General features: G+C 33.0%; 1 protein-coding gene and 1 long non-coding RNA gene across 3 annotated transcripts in view; one reads left to right on the forward strand and one right to left on the reverse strand.

The window, feature by feature from the left end:
• The window catches only part of LOC126969107 (protein slit), a 185,548-nt gene that overhangs the window by 54,978 nt on the left and 112,939 nt on the right, over positions 1-17,631 (forward strand). The window lies entirely within an intron of this gene.
• LOC126969112 (uncharacterized) overlaps positions 11,611-17,631 on the reverse strand; it is a 50,414-nt gene continuing 44,393 nt past the window's right edge. The window contains exon 2 of the long non-coding RNA XR_007730349.1: positions 11,611-11,887. This is a non-coding gene — a long non-coding RNA (uncharacterized LOC126969112). The remainder of the gene's footprint in view (positions 11,888-17,631) is intronic.

Below are 17,631 nucleotides of genomic sequence, written 5' to 3' on the forward strand. Positions count from 1 at the left end.
TGTTGTTTGCCTACTAAATAAAGGTGTTGTATTTAACAAAAGCCACGTGTGGTACGCGGGGCGGTTAGTGGGTAGCGTGCCTTTCAGGCGACGAACAATAAGCCGAAGAAACCTCTATATGTTACAAACTTTATAGCTTTAATATCACATACATATACCTAGCTACGTAACCAATTAAATGTCTGGTATATTACTTGTTCAAATAACTGTCTATGTCTTAATAATTAATTGATTGTTGAACTTTGACACTGGCACTTTTGACATTTCCTCTAGTTGGATGAACTGATAGAATGATGTTGTAAGAAACACACCTTTTCACCTCGACGGTCACTTCGGTCATTATTGTTAGATTAGGTTACAGGTAGTTTGTATTCAAACGAAGATTTTTATACAATTTTCTTCTCTCTTAACTTTGAACCTTATTATAACCTTTAATTATTGCGCTATTATATAGTATTGCACAACGAGGTATTATCTCTACGCCCTTGTTCCCTGACTGGTGTCTGTGTGTGACCTTTCTTGCACTTCGCACTCTGTCCTACTCCAACATCTCGTCAGGAACCTCTTGAAATATAACGCATGCGAATCATAGTTACATTACCTAGATGTATTTAGTATCTATCTTCCTTTATCGTTTAAAAATATTTTATAGATTAGGCCATTATTAAACCGGGTCGGTAACAAAAACCTGAATAACTTCCAAAATATTGGTACTCATTTCATGAAATAAAAACTTTTTTATAGAAATATTTACAGTGCTTGAATAAAATTAAATAAAATTCAAGAATGCAGAGTTTTTTAATAACACTCTGCTAAGTTGCCCATCTTTCTTTGGGTTTGCAAAAATATTTTGTAAGATTTATAAATTTCTACTACGTCCTATAGAGCTTTCATTCCATCATTTTTAATTCTGTATTAATAGAAGTTTAATAAGGAATGGTATTAAAATAGATGATTGTGTAAAAGAGAAAGTTGCTTGGCCAGATGTCACACGATCTTGCAGTGCCAGATTGATGATGTTTTTATCCTTAAGTCAGCTTAAGTTATGTATATTCTGATAAGTATTGTTTGTACATTGACAGATCAATGTAATCCTTGTAATTTTACTGAATAAGATATTCTAGTCCTAAACCTAAAACTTTAAATACAGCTGTTATACAGTTTCGCATGCTTTCCACTAAATTTGTGACAGCTAAAATTATGCTCCCATTTCTTCCTACATTAATTGTAGTAAATAAGCTTTAATGCATTTTTATTCAACAATAAAGCGCCTTTTTATAACCAATCCGCTTTCTTTGCCGCCCAGTGTAGCTTCATTATGCGAACGGCGTGATTGTGGGATTATCATCCCACGTTTGTTTTTCCCGAACAATATAATCTGGGTGTCTTCAAGGTTACAGTAAAATATAAGTTACATGAGTGCGCCCCTCGTGTTTATAATTGTTCGCCATCAAGTAAAATTAATGAAAAACGTGCTGCTGATGGACAAGAACAACGGCCACAAATAAAATATGAAAAACAAAATTTTATTAACGGTACGGGACTCGAACCCACGACCTTTGGCGTTCCGTGCCAGTGCTCTGCCAACTGAGCTAACCGTTCGAGTGACGTATCGTCATAAAATCTTGGTATATTTATTCAACTCTCAAGTTGTGGCTTCATCTATAGAATCCACTTTACAGTTGATAATTTATTTGTGTATTAATCCTAGAAGTGAGGATAAAGGTAAAGTGATACTTTAAAAAAACAACAAATTGTTAAGAATATTGGCGTTTTATACACATATAACATATCATTCGCAGTCTGATTACGGAACGGCAATAGTGTGCTTAAAGACAATGTAAGCACAGTTTTTTGCTTAATCGAGTGTCAACTGTCACTGTCCAAAACAATTGTAAATTGAATGAATGATTTACATTGCTGCTTATAAACCAAAAAAAATTTAAGCAACTGGAGTAAATGCGGCAATGTATAGATATAACAGTCGAAGCTTAATATGTTAGTATCGTTTGTGGCATGTTCCATATTTCAGTTTTGTTTTTATACGATATGATTTGTCTATATTACGTATAGAACGTAAAGAACGTCGGACAAGAAAGTGATGTACAAATTTAATTTGTACCAAAATTTATTGAGGATGTAGGTCTCGAACTCGCGCCTCTCGGGTTGCGTCTGAGGTCGCTCTTACCAACTGAGCCAACCATCCGAGTGGCGCATCGTCCGTTAAATCTTGGTATGTCTTATTCAACTCTCAGTTTATGGAAGTGATGCATATTCTCTTTTAGTCTCACATAAATACCAGACAAGAAACAGTTCCATTTCTCTTATATCATTATAAAAAGCGTAGTAACTAGTAAGTGATGCAGTAATAATTAAATTTTTCACTAAGTCTCAAATAACATAAACGGACAGTCTCCAATAAAAAATGATGTAAGAGTTCTTTTTTCATTTAAACATTTTGTACCAATTTCTGAAATAATGTCGAATTGTTATGAGGTCAAGAAAATTAGCTCTTTTATTCAATCATGGCTGAACAGAAAAGATATAAACTTTATGTCTCAATTGCTAAAGTCGTATTTACAGCTTTGATTGTGAAAGCACGACTTTGGCTGGATGCCAGAATAAGCTGTTGCTCTTAGCTCGTGGGTAATTGATGTCTGGATAGGTCAATACTGTCACAGTAACTTTGTTTCATGTCAAATTAAATACAAATATTTAATTAAAAATACGTTGAACGTCGTTGCCTTAAATCTCACAATAGAACTTCGATAAGGTGAGATTACGCCTATAATTTTTGTTCTATGTTTTACACAATATATAAAAATCTTGTCACAATGTAATTTCGGGATAAACTCGAAACTATTGCACCGATTTAAATAAAAATGTATATACAAAGGGATTGCACTTACTAGGAAACAACTAAATAATTGACGATTTAAGCAAATTTAATTCGTACCAAAATTTATGAACAAATCGAACCCGCGCCTCGGGTTACGTCCCAGCACTCTTCTAGCCTAGGCCAATGACGCATGATCCGTAAATCTCGGTATGTTTGTTGAACTCTGAAAATTATATTATACAACAACACGAGAAGACAATAGAAAATTTATTACGAAATTCAATTGAAATAAATCAAGTACCGTAAGGGAGCTTTTCGATAGATCATATTTGTATCTATTCGAAAATCAACCTTAATGTCTTTCACCTTATACATCATGAAAATACAATTCGAGTGAGGCGACATGCCAAGTGAAATAGTCACGAATAACAAGCTCAGCTAGCGAATATTGTTCTAACTTCATGCTCTTACCACATTGTGTGGACTGAATACATAATACCGACATTGTTACATCTAGATTATATTGAGAATATTGTCACAAACGTTAACAGCTCACGGTAAAAGATAGTGTTATAACCTGGGACATAAACTCTAGTAATTTAGTGTCGTTAGAGAAACCCAAGGGTAATCTCCTGTAGCTTTATGATATTAATACAATGTATTTATTTTATGAGAAAGATCGATGATACGAACGATACGTTAATATGTTGGTAAGTACGCCCTGGCCAATACAATGCAGGCTTCTTGGTAAACCATACAATAAAAAATATAACATAATGAAAGTAACTGGAGTCTTCTTTTGTTTCTTGTACTCGTGTATTAGCCCGTGACCATTGTTATAGGTTATGCACTAAGTATGTACTACTTAATGTTATTTCTAATGTTAATGTTAATCATTTAGTGTTGAATTATTTTATGTCATAAAAAAAATTAAGTACTTCAAGTATAATAGGATAATAGCCAGCAACTGGATTCTGATGATGGGTATTTTATAGCAATGGTAATATCACAATATAATATTGATTAAATAGTTGTTTTTAAAACGCAAAAAAAAAATAAGGACTGCGAGAGTTTCTAGCGACGTTTCTTCTCTCTCAATGCATCATTTGTTTACAAAGCGGTGGTAGAGCGTAATTATGGTTATATTTTGAACAATTCTATAAATTATCCATATAAACATTCGGTTTAATACGTACATACGAGTGATCATACTATCAAAACATGTTGAAGTTAATACAACTACACTATAGCTTCTGTAATATAAAGTCGTAATGTTGAAATATAACACCCTTATTACTTTAGGGTTGCAATATCTAAAATTACATGCAACATTTGTCAGCCACCCTCACCCCAAAACATTTATTATTCTCCAGAGACTCTGGAAGTTTCCAGAAATCGTAATAAGTAGCCTGTGCCTTTCAGACCATCTTCTCTATGAATATAATACAAAGTTGTTATGGAAAATTATATACAGCGAAGTGTGTATTCAATTTAAAGTTAGTCATGAAATACATTAAGCGGCTTCACGTGGTTTCACTAGTTTCGGCTAAACGTTCAACTTCGTCGCCGAAAGTGCATCAAGTACGAAGTTGGCTTGTGTTTCTGTGGACTGTATAATCCAATATTTATGTCGTGAAGTTAAAATTATAACATAAAGAAATAGTAATTAAGTACGATCACAATACTCCATTGTTTACTTCATTACACACAATAACGAGATATTTCTTCTATCTGATCCTAGTCGTTAAGGAATATTTTTCGCATATGCATTTCATGCAGCCATATTATAATTTAACATCAATTAAAGATACTTCATATATTCACTTATATCGTAGAATTATGTCTACGTTTTTTTTTATCTAAAATTAGATTATATCCATAAAAATAGAAACTGAAGATCGTAGCTTAGTTCGTAGCCAGATGCTCGTAGCTTTAATGAGGTGGCAGTCTCAAAGAAAATAAAATATTATCGTGCGGTCCAAGTGAAAGGAGCTTACGATTATTGCTTTAAGTATTTGTGAAAAATATCTATTCTAAATAATTTAAGATAGGTTTTCCTATCATACTAACGGCCGTTTTCAATAACCTATCTATCCTTAGTTAAACGTACTAGACAAATTTATCCTATTACGGATATCCTTTTATGGATAGATAAGATTGTCATTAAACTGTGATAACAAGTGTGATAGTTGAACAAGACATACATTTATGTTCGATGCGTCACTCGGACGGTTGGCTCAGAGAGGCGTGGGCTCAAGTCCCGGATCGTCCACAAATTTTGTAACTAAAAAAAATTTAAATAGGAAAAGTGTTCAAAAAATATCTGTACTGATCCATATTACATTCTTGATGGATCTGGTATTGTATTGCTGTTGCAGAAGCATGGGATGGGTTGTTTCTTTCCCTAAAATATGGTTGATGATGGTGATGGCTCGCCCAAGCGTCAGTCGTTAGTAAACGGGTTTTACTTGTGGTGGTCGGATGATCCCGTAACGAGGACAACATATATAATGATTTCATTCTTTTATTTTTGTATAGTGTGTGTGGATTGATGCATATACATATGTGCATTTGAAGAGTAAATGATTTTCTTCTCATAAATGGCATGTGGAATCTAATATAAACATTCAGCGCGAACATTAGCTGCGTTATTAAATAATTTTCTTTCGATTACCTTTACTAAGTACTTAATTCATATTTATTTCTTATTTAATTTTTTGCTTCATAGTGTATGATCACAAATGTTCACCAAATATCACATCCTTGAGTATAGTAAGTGCCTATTCTCTATTTATCTAACCCGCTGATCGCAACCGTTAGACCTTCCACGGAGTATTCACGTCTCACGCAGAACGTTTTCTACCTATTCTACTATTGTCTTAATTTGTTTTGTGCTGGCGCTGTGAAGGTTCTTTATCAAATGAGCTAGTTATTTCTAGAAACCTTCCGGTGCACAATGCGATGCTTTTCAAAATTACTTACAATGGCGCAAACAATAATCAAACTAAGCTTGTAAGCTTTAATAATAACATACATTCACAATTATAATGTTTGACGTTTATTTGATTTAAAGCACGAGCAATACTTATGTCAGCTGTATGGATCTGAGGCGTGGAAGGTTACCAAGTCCATCTCTCATTAGCTTCAGGTTTTCGCTAACCGATGCCTGATTACATGGCCGCTAAGCAATCTTGGGAAGACAAAGTTTTGTCTTTTTTCAATAGTTATTGAGTTCTGGTCGCTGTCCGAGTAAAACCTCCGCCCAGACGACGGTACAAACAAGGATTCTGCTGAGTTACGTTACTCTCTATTACTTGTATTGTGGCACAGTGCCATATATATGGGGCAGTTAGTACTGGCAGCAATTACCTTTGTCGCTAGTATGTAAGCGCGGTAGGAAAAGCGAATAAACGTACATAAATATGTACCTACTCAAAAGCCGTAAACAGTGATACGTGTTTTAAGCCGGCGCACCTCGATCAATAGAATCTCTAGAATACACGGACGGCTCTTCAACGCTTTTAAATATAATTATATATAGCGTCATTATTAGATATTATATCGTAACGCTTTTAAATATAATTATAAATAGCGTCATTATTAGATATTATATCTTAACGCTTTTAAATATAATTATAAATAGCGTCATTATTAGATATTATATCGTAATGCTTTTAAATATAATTATAAATAGCGTCATTATTAGATATTATATCGTAACGCTTTTAAATATAATTATAAATAGCGTCATTAATAGATATTATATCGTAACGTTTTTAAATATAATTATAAATAGCGTCATTATTAGATATTATATCGTAACGCTTTTAAATATAATTATAAATAGCGTCATTAATAGATATTATATCGTAACGCTTTTAAATATAATTATAAATAGCGTCATTAATAGATATTATATCGTAACGCTTTTAAATATAATTATAAATAGCGTCATTATTAGATATTATATCGTAACGCTTTTAAATATAATTATAAATAGCGTCATTATTAGATATTATATCGTAACGCTTTTAAATATAATTATAAATAGCGTCATTATTAGATATTATATCGTAACGCTTTTAAATATAATTATAAATAGCGTCATTATTAGATATTATATCGTAACGCTTTTAAATATAATTATAAATAGCGTCATTATTAGATATTATATCTTAACGCTTTTAAATATAATTATAAATAGCGTCATTAAAAGATATTATATCGTAACGCTTTTAAATATAATTAAAAATAGCGTCATTATTAGATATTATATCGTAAATCAGTAGATTTATTATAAGTTTAAAATCCATAAAAGGCATTTATTTTACAAAACTAACTCCTTTAGAATTAATTTTGATGTCATATCTAATACTTATATCGCTTCGGAAAACAATGGCGGTGCAAGAAACTCTCCCAACATCCTTTTTTTACGCTCATTTTAATAAAGTATAATACAAATTAAAATGAGATTAATCTATTAGTAGCACAAAAACTGACGCCGCGTTCTTTATTCAATGAAATGTCAGTATACGCTATGTTCATAATTAATGTAAAATATCAGTTTTAATTACGCGCATGTTAGAAGAATTATTAACGTAATAATAATAAAGAACGTTATTTTGGAATAAATACTTTGATTGGAGTATTATTATTATTTATGCTATGATTATATCATTTAAATTATATAATATTTTAAAGGATTAAATCTATAAATCATGTAATTTGGAAACATAAGAAGTCGTAGTTCTATCGATGGAACACACATCAAAAGTGATGTCTACAAAATAATATAAAACTTAAGTACTATGAAAATAACCTCACGAACGGCTATCAGATTTATATGCGTTTCGCATAACGTACACCTTACATATTGAACATATATTTTACATAATAATTACTTCTAATGTAGTAGATTGGTTTAAAATCAGTATGAAAAGTTATACAAAAAGCTTGTAATAGATAAAACACTAGTGAAAATCTAATTTCATTGTGCTGTAGAAGGACAAATCCTCTTTTCCGAGATCAAATGAAAATAAACGACAGCTCTGGGTCTCGACGTATTATAACTTCATTTCAAATTATATGGCAAATGAAAAAATTAATATAAATTTTATTCTATGCTTGGGTGCTGAAATGTTATAAAGTTTGATGTATTATATATATATATATATATATATATATAAGAATAAAACAAATCTTATAACTATATTTACAATTCTACGATTACATAAAATTAAAACTATCATTACGTGGCAGCGTACCAAGAATACTGGCAGCATTACCGCGTTGGATAGCAAGGCTGATCCGTTGACCGAAATAACTGCCAGAATAAATATATGAAATTATATATATATAAATATTATGAATATGTAATGGGAAAAAATCATCACAGTTACTTTAAAGGAGGTATAACGCTTTTGGTTTTACATTATCTTATCTTATTAAAACCAAATTATCTATCTGTTTGTAGAATAAAATTGAGTAAGTAGAATGAATTTTCATTAAAACAATCATAGGAACATTAGATTATGAGGGCCTGCTTTCGAAAAAATCTATTGATTTTATTATTTTTTTTCGCTACTGACAGGTCTGAAGAGCCACAAGGCAATTGAATAAAATTTTCTTTATTGATAAAATCACAGCAAATTCTGTATGACGTTTTTTCTGATAACATAATACCATCACCATTCACGCAAAGAAATGTGATAATTAGGCTTCGAGAACATGTGCCTTCGCTTCGACTTAATTTATTAAGATAAGGGAGGACGATAAATCGTTCTCCAGATTAGTTTGTTGAACACAAGAATATACTATAGTTTATATTATGTACGTTTATACTATGTTGATGAAGTTCAAAATCTTTTGTATTAAACTCAATGAAGTTAAAGAACTTAGGAAATGTAGTTGAAAATTAGAAAACAAAACACGCTTTAAAAGCAAGGCGCACTAAAATGTAGAAAATAATTTTTAAATATTATAAGGCATTCGTTATACCAAATACAAAAATTGTACAAGAATATATAACAATCTATAACAATTATAAAACCTCCCATGTGTATCAGAATTTAAACTCCGATATCTGTTCGTCCATCTGTTCTTACAAACCGGAATAGTTACTGAATTGTAACAGAATATTATAGGTAGAGTGAGCCGTTATATCGACAAATGGTAAAATCTAAGATGGAAAAATTTATAATGGCTAAATTAAAATTTTATATATTCTTAAATATGACACTAGTAAGTTAGGGTGATTTCCACAAACAAGTTGACGAATGTGAGCCCGAGAGGTAGTCGGGAGCTTATCATTACTACAAGTTAATAAATAAATAAATCAGCCTTTTTTCAGACAATATACTTAAATTTTACATGCACAATTGAAAATCAATTTGATTATTTATTTAATATATTTAGAACAACTCTGGCTCATTCTCATGTCCAAGTTACGTCAGTTGGTGCTGGGGCTACTGCTTCGACTGTAGAAGACAGCAAGCGTCGCAAATATGTTGGTCTCGGTGAGTCATACACCTTTGTGCCGTTTGGTGTCGAGATACTTGGCCCGTGGGGCCCAGAGGCGCGGAGAATGTTCGAAATCCTATCTTCGCGCCTCAATAAGGCTACTGGAAACCCAAGCGCTGGCAGCTATTTCGGTCAACGGATCAGCCTTGCTATCCAACGCGGTAATGCTGCCAGTATTCTTGGTACGCTTCCACGTAATGATAGTTTTAATTTTATGTAGTCGTAGTATTGTAAATGTAGTTATAAGATTTGTTTTGTTTGAATATATTTAATAATTTTTAGAACAATATTATTAATATTAATTAAATTACAATATATTTCCTTTATAAATTAATTTTTGTATTCGTTGAATTATTATCATTTTTTGTCTGTTAGTGTATTAAGGACATAGGCCTGCTCCAACAGCCTCCATCGACTCCTGTACTCAACTGTTCTGGCCGATGTGCTGCCCGCAACTGCTTGTCGTCCACCCATCTCCTTAATGGTCTGTTAGTTACTTTGGCTCTGAGATACCAATACATAATAGTTTTTCACCATTTCTCTCATCCTAAGTCTGATATTTTGATACTAAGTCTGATATGTATTAAATGGAATTACTACGAGTTACGAGTCTATAAATACCAATTTCCACGCATGTGACACAGAAGTTTCTGAACACATAAGCGTATAAGAAGTACAATTATAAGTTTCGTAACAAACTTCTAATAATAAACTCAGAAACGATAAAGATTGTTACTCGTACAAGAGTCACAATCTTTATCGTTTCTAATATCAAATGGTGCGCAATTGTCAATAGCACCGCGGGCTTTTCTCCCATTTAGTCTTTCTTATTAAAGTTAGACAAGTGTATTGAACAAAAGCGCTTCTAAAGAGGTTCGATAATACAACCTTATTATATTTTAATAGAAAATGAACCGTTTGTTACAATAATATCTACCGGATTTTTCCTTCGGTTACACTGCGAAAACTTCTTAACCGATTTAATATATACCTTGAGATGCAGCGTTTTTTTTTTTATGGAATAGGAGGACAAACGAGCGTAAATCACCGCCGCCCACAATCTCTTGGAACACCAGAGGAATCACAGGAGCGTTGCCGGCCTTTAAGGAAGGCGTACGCGTTTTTTTTGAAGGTACCCATGTCGTATCGACCCGGGAACACCGCACAAGGAAGTTCATTCCACAGCTTTGTAGTACGTGGAAGAAAGCTCCTTGAATACCGCACTGTGGTGGACCGCCACACATCCAGATAGTGAGGATGATAACCTAACTTGTGGCGTGTCGTGCGAAGGTGGAATAGTGGCGTAGTTCAGAGACGAAGTTTGTATATTATATGTATAATTACTTATCCGGAACCTATATTTTTTTAATAACAAATACCTATATATAATTCATACGAATGTGCGGCAACTACTACGACGCTCAAGTGAGCGTACTCGAGCCAGTCTCGAACAATGTGTGACGTTTTTGTGCCACATATTCTGTTAAACTAAAAAACGGGTTACGAGGTAACACTTTGTAAAAATTTATTATTTTTACAAAGTATTTTATAAGATACAAGACACTGGGATCACATAATATCATCTGTAAGTATTTTGTATGTTATTAATTTCAATGTAAAATAACACGAAGCTTATGTTACAAAATTTGAAAGATGTCATTGAGTGTCAAAATGCCACGCACAAAAGCATCTAACAGTTGCCCTAATAAAAATGCCATTGTTCATAGGTTGTGCGGTATCTAGTTGCAATGCAGCGGTGACCAATCCTTAATCTAAGATTATGGCATATTACATTAGTATTTCTAATTTGGAATTTAGATGATTGGAACATAAGTGTTACATTTTAGCCCGTCTGTCGAAAACTTTTAGATTTCCATTCGCACCGATATGAAATATTGAATACGAATATTTCAAACTTCGATTGAATAGTTTGCGGTTTGTTCGAGTTTGAAACTATGAATTGATTTAGTTACGCCTTGGTAGCTGTCAAACGGTGGTTTTGTTTTTAGCTTCAGTATTAAGGTGATTATGTTGGTGCTTCTAACATTTATTTTATAAGATCATAAATCCTGTTCCACCAGGAATTTCAAGTTCAAGTAGTACAACAGTACAAGTTCGCAATAACAGATGGAACGTTATCGCGAACCCACTGCACTCACCCTGATGAAGGACCGAAGAATGGTCCGAAACTAGTGGGTACCCACACCGATAAATCATGAGTAAAGGCTGTACTAATAAATAAAACTAATGTCTCACGAAAGTTTTAAATTTTAAAGGATATCATCTTTATTTAAATTTATGAATGCAATCGTAGTCGAGTAGTAGTAGTCGTTGAAATATCTGTACTGATATATAAGTTCGTTACACATTGAGATACAAACTGTTGCTAGTTATTTGGTTCAGTTCTGATAGCAGACTTTGACGAGCTCTCTTAAATGGCATTGCTGTTGCAGCGACATGAAGTAGTTTCCGTCCCTAATATATGCTTCATGTTTGTGAACGGGCGCTAGTTGTGGTGGGTCGATGGTCCTGTAATGGGGAACTCCACTTCATTATAAAACCAAACATGTTAAAATTTAACTTATCTTATATATTTTTTTATGATAGAGGAGGGCAAAGGAGAACAGATGTCACCCGATTGTTACAGATCCCTGTAGTATATACTTTCTTATAACACCAGAGAAATCACAAGACCGTTGCCGACCTTATAGAGTGTCGAAAAACGTAATGAATTTGAAAACCACAAACACGTGGTACGTGGCGTGCGAGGATTGAACCGGAGGCTCCATGTGAGAGACAACGGTTCAAACTAATGCGACACAGACGCTTTAGATATATTTATAGTATTTGATATAAGGCTAGCATAGTACTTGTTGCAGTATTATGATATATCAATGAGTTCTTATTCGCGTATAAGAACTCATTGTTATTCGGTTGACCGTAACGGTGGAATAAGATTTTATTAAAAAAAATTAAATGACGCGAATGAAAAGCAATCGATATAGATATTTATCTGACATCATGAAATAAAGTAAGAACGGTCGGCTTTCGGCCCAATATTTAATATAATACAAAGTGATTATAATGATAAATATAATTATATATAATAAAAAAAATTGATATAAAATAACACACACATACGTGCAACAATACCTATATTTATTAACAGTGTGTCTACTCAATGTAGATATTTTTTGTATTAATTTAAATTTACTTTACTGATTTACTCGATTACTACGCTTAAGCATTTTTAATGCATCACTTCACATAGATTGTCAAAAAAAATATAAAACAATGAAGCTGTAAGTGTTGATTTAATGAAGTGACTATGAGCTTCTTGCCACTTCTTCTCATTAAAACTCAAAATTTTCCAAATTTGCAGAAAATGGTAAAATGTGTCGCGTAGTAATATTAATAATGTGATAAATATTGAAACAATTAAACATTTTGGCAATAATATGGGCATTGAAAATCAGAAGAGCAACAGTATTAAATTTAACATTAGTTCCAAGCCAGTGACGTAAACAGAAATCGTTAAACCAACTGTAACATAAGTTAGGATTAGTTGGTACTTAGTTAACCCCACGTTAACCCCGCTCCATTTACACTATCATTTGTTTTAGTCGTAACTATTTCCTTAGCATAGACCAAATTACATAGTTACACATAACAACTCTTGTAGAATCATTACATTGGTTCAATTTATATGAATAATTATTATATACTTTTTGATAATTTACTTAAATTGGTCAGTTCATCCCGTGTTAATAATTAGTGGTAAATATTACAGTATCTCAAATCTAATGATTATCAGTATTATATCAAATAAATTGTAATATAGTTCTGTTTTGAAAGTATCTTATTTTGAAACACATCTGTCATGTGACTCTTTATAATCGATTCTACAAAATTAATATTAAAATGTTCCAAAATAGATCATCGTGGTTTAAGATCGTCATGTCATCAAGATCCATACATCAACTTTATATGTATCTTTCATTAACGTCCTTTAAAGAACTAGACTTCGATCACCTAGTAAAAGGTCATCAAAAAATGTCCGAGCGGCGTTGAAATGAACTACTACATTTATATGTAGTAGTTCATTTCAACGCCGCTCGCATTAAAACATATTATACATTATATTGGAGCAGGAAACGTGCAATAGACTCACGTGATGGGAAGTGGTGTGACAACCACCCGATACTGCAGGGCGATAGAGATACGCTGTTGGTCTTTTGGTTGCGTATCGGTTAGCGAAAACTGCAGCAGAAAATGGCAGCCTGGGACTAGATAATGATTATTTTATAGCAATAGCAATGACAGTAAAATATTGTATATTTTATTACAAAAGAGCGCAAAAAAAGAATGCTGGGAGAGTTTCTTGCGTCGCTTCGCCGCTCCGCTTGTTTCAGAAGCGGAAGTAGTATCTAGTATATTAGAAATGACATCAAAATGAATTCTAAAGGAATCAATTTTGAGAAAATAAATGCCTTTTATGAAGCCGAACCGAACCGTATTATATGTAATATATCCTATTATAATATTATAAATGTGAAAGTTTGTATGTCTGGATGTATGTTTGAACTTCTTTAACGCAAAAACTACTGATTGGATTTTGATGAAACTTTACAATAATATAGCTTACACACCAGAATAACACATAGCCTATTAATATTTATAAAACTATCGCGTGTATTATACTTTATATGGCAAAACAACGTTTGTCGGGTCAGCTAGTACCTATATAAACGTAGTTCCTTTACCTGCAATATTAATAAACAACATTTTATATCTAAGACTGAGATAAGTGAACTTAGCTGAGTGTAAGCTGAGCATTATCTTTGATTTCTTTTTAATAGTCATTTGTACGGTCTATAGATCTTAGACATGACTTTTCATTAAGCTGTCTTAGATCAAGCTCAACATAATTTTAACTGTCAATCGACTATAAAAACAAAACAAAAGATTATGCTAAGCTTACACTTAGCTAAGTTTTACGTAAGTAAAGTCGGAGCACGCTCCATATATCTCATCTATATAAAGGTCGTTATGAAAAGAGCTACATAGACGATTAAATTGAGTTTTATTAATTGGTGTTAAATTACCTTACGTTCAAGGCTTGTTCATTCGGCGTTCGACATCGTGACCTTTCTTGACTGAAAGTTTTGCTTGTATCGATTTGACATTAACAAGCTATTCCGTTTTATCTGAGGTGGTAATCAAAACACCAAATATAATTGAAATAGCTTGCTATTTCAATTGAATTGAATTGAAATAGCTTGCTATTTCAATTATATTTAACAATATTAATATTTTCTTCGCTAGAATTTAATTTCTAACGAGCTATAGTTTTACGATCTAGTGTTAATGGCAGTCGTAAGGCGTAATGAGCTTTAACTGCATACAGTTAGGATCAGTAAAAGGATTATTACTGCTAAATAAAAACCGTATACTAAACGTTAATGAGTTTGATGATATTTAAAGTCGTAATACAAAGTTATGTTTGTTAGGGATAATAAGGTTTGTGTTCCAAATACCTCGCCTAATGGACCCTTTTTCCAAGCCTAACGTATACGTTTTCTCCGTAATAAGTAATTTAAATCATAATTTAGTTTAAACATAACATTAACGTTCCTTTGTCTTGCAACGATTTTTACCTCGTATATTATTTGTGGACACAATCATTTCAGGCTGCCGTGTACATCGAGCTCAGAACCTTTATAACAGTTTGTAAACTACATACTATCTACATAGATGGAGTGAGCTTTATTTGGGGTACAATGGTTGTTCAGATTTATTTTATGTGCCAGGGGATCCTTTTTACTTTTGGATATTTTTTTGGGTCGTTGATTGAACATAATACCTAGGTAACACTGAAAATGTTTAGAAAAACGGCTTAATGTAGAAAGTTGCCAATACTTTTATTGTTTTTCTAAGTAATCTCCGTTCCTCTCTACACATCGTCGCATTCGATGGATCCACTGAGAAAAGCAGTGGGCCCATTCTTCCTTAGGGTTCTCTTCTATGGCTTTTCGTTCGCTTTCACTGCACCTTCAGGGCTCGTAAAGCGAATTCCTTGATTTTATTTTTAGTTCTTGGGAATAAATAAAAGTCACAGGCTGCCAGGTCGGGACTGTATGGCGGATGACTCATTATCTCGACACCTGCCATAGTCAAATATTCAACAGACCGTTTTGCGAATTACGCTGAAGCATTGTCGTGGTGATGGAAGACTATGCTTCGAGAGCGCTGAATCGATCGAATTTTTTCCAAGACAACAGACAAACAGCGATTGACATACCAGTCTGCAGTAACTGTCCTTCCATCTTCTAGCACAACTGTCGCGAAATGACCTTTATGACCAAAGTATGAGGCAATCATCTTTTTTCCTTAACTTCTTCCTTTCTTTACCTTAGTTGGCCGATCATCGAAAGGAAACACCCACTGAGCTGATTGTCTTTTGCTTTCGGGTTCGTAGCAATATATCCAGCTTACATCATCTGTGACGATGTCAAATACAGTATTTGAGTCACCTCCGTTGAACTTATCTAACATTCCATGCGGTGGTGTTTCTGGTCTTCGGTTAAAGTATGGGGAAGCCATCTGGTACAAAGCTTCCTGACGCCTAAATGGTCGTATAATATTTTTTAAACTTGACTCATACCAATGCCTAGACTTGCCCGTATCTGCTGATAGGTCACTCTATCATGTGTTATACAGCACTGATATTATCTTCAGTAGTCGCTGCGAATGTACTACATTAGGTCACTAAAGACTTCTTAAATTGAAATTAAAAAAAGGATTTCATTAGCAATGCTTCTAACTGGCCAGTTCTAAACATTTTCAGTGTTACCCACGTATACGTCGGGATGAAGAGACATAATATATTTTCTATAAACCAAAAAAAGTAATCTTTTTGATACTCTAAAGTGGCTTCCAAGTAACTGGTGGTCATGAAGAGAACAAGATAATACTTCAAGCTGGTCCACATCTTAGTGTTTACAAAGCGCAGATGCGGCCACATACAGACGATTGCTCTCAGTTCTAATTTGATGCAGTATCAGTCTGAATCACTGTACCACATGCAACACAGAGCTGAATGAATGTCGAGGATCCAGTGCTCTGTGAACAGCTAGCACTCGGCGTTGCTTCGAGACTTCGCATCATTGTCGCCACAAATTACAATACCAACCTCACCATAATGTGTCTGAATAAATGATTTTTAATATACAAATACAAGTTACGTACTCAAATTTATGGACAATGTGGGGTTTGATATCTAATGAATTGTTGAACTCTCGAGTTGTATCGCCAATAACATATTCAAATAATAATAATTTTTTGTATGTAAATTTAATTTGTATATTTAATACCAAATGTTTCGGAAATCACGAATCAAAAATTGGTCTACGAGTACGTAGTATTCCAAGAATAAAAGTTAGAATTACATCAGTAACGTAGAATGTAAGCTGGAAGGTACAATTTAATATTTAATGATGCATATGTTAAAGTAAATTGCTTTAGAAATCTGGGTCTGGTGAATATTAAATCTTTGGTTTCGTATTACAGAATGTTAAAGTTCAACTTAAACATTATTTCTGTGCAGGAACTCGGTCTTCATATTAAGGCTGAGATCTATAAAGCGTACTTACACTTTGCTCAGACTTTTATCAAATAAAAATTAACTGAGTGTGAAAAAACACGAACTTGGCTTATGCATGTCTTAACTTAAACTCAGCATAATTTCAGATGTAAATTGACTGTAAAAACATAATTAAAGAATACGCTTAGTTTACACAGATAACAGAATATGTAAAATGCAGATCCATAGCGGGTGCGGCGGTCCCGGACTCGAAAGCATTAGAATGAGTATCATCAATTTTATATTATATTGCAGTCTACGAAACTTATTATTGTATGTTATTGTTGAGATATAAATAACGGTATCACACTGAATTTACATTATAATTATTCATTTTTCGCTATAAAACTTTTGACAGAACGAAGTCTGTCCGGGCAGCTAGTACATATTATAATAATATACCTACATATAATTGGACATATAGAAAACCGTTTGATAAAGTTATCATTTAATATAGATATGGTGCTATATGTTAGTTTATTTAGTGTATAGTATGTGTATGAAGACTTAATGTTTTTCATGAAGCACTAAAAAAGAATCACCGAAGAAATAAATAGTTACGGATACTAGAGATATGTTATGGAAAACGGCCGTATAATAACAAAATCAAAGATTATGCTAAGCTTACACT

The sequence above is a fragment of the Leptidea sinapis genome, chromosome 17, assembly GCF_905404315.1.
Source record: "Leptidea sinapis chromosome 17, ilLepSina1.1, whole genome shotgun sequence".
NCBI classification, from domain to species: domain Eukaryota; kingdom Metazoa; phylum Arthropoda; class Insecta; order Lepidoptera; family Pieridae; genus Leptidea; species Leptidea sinapis.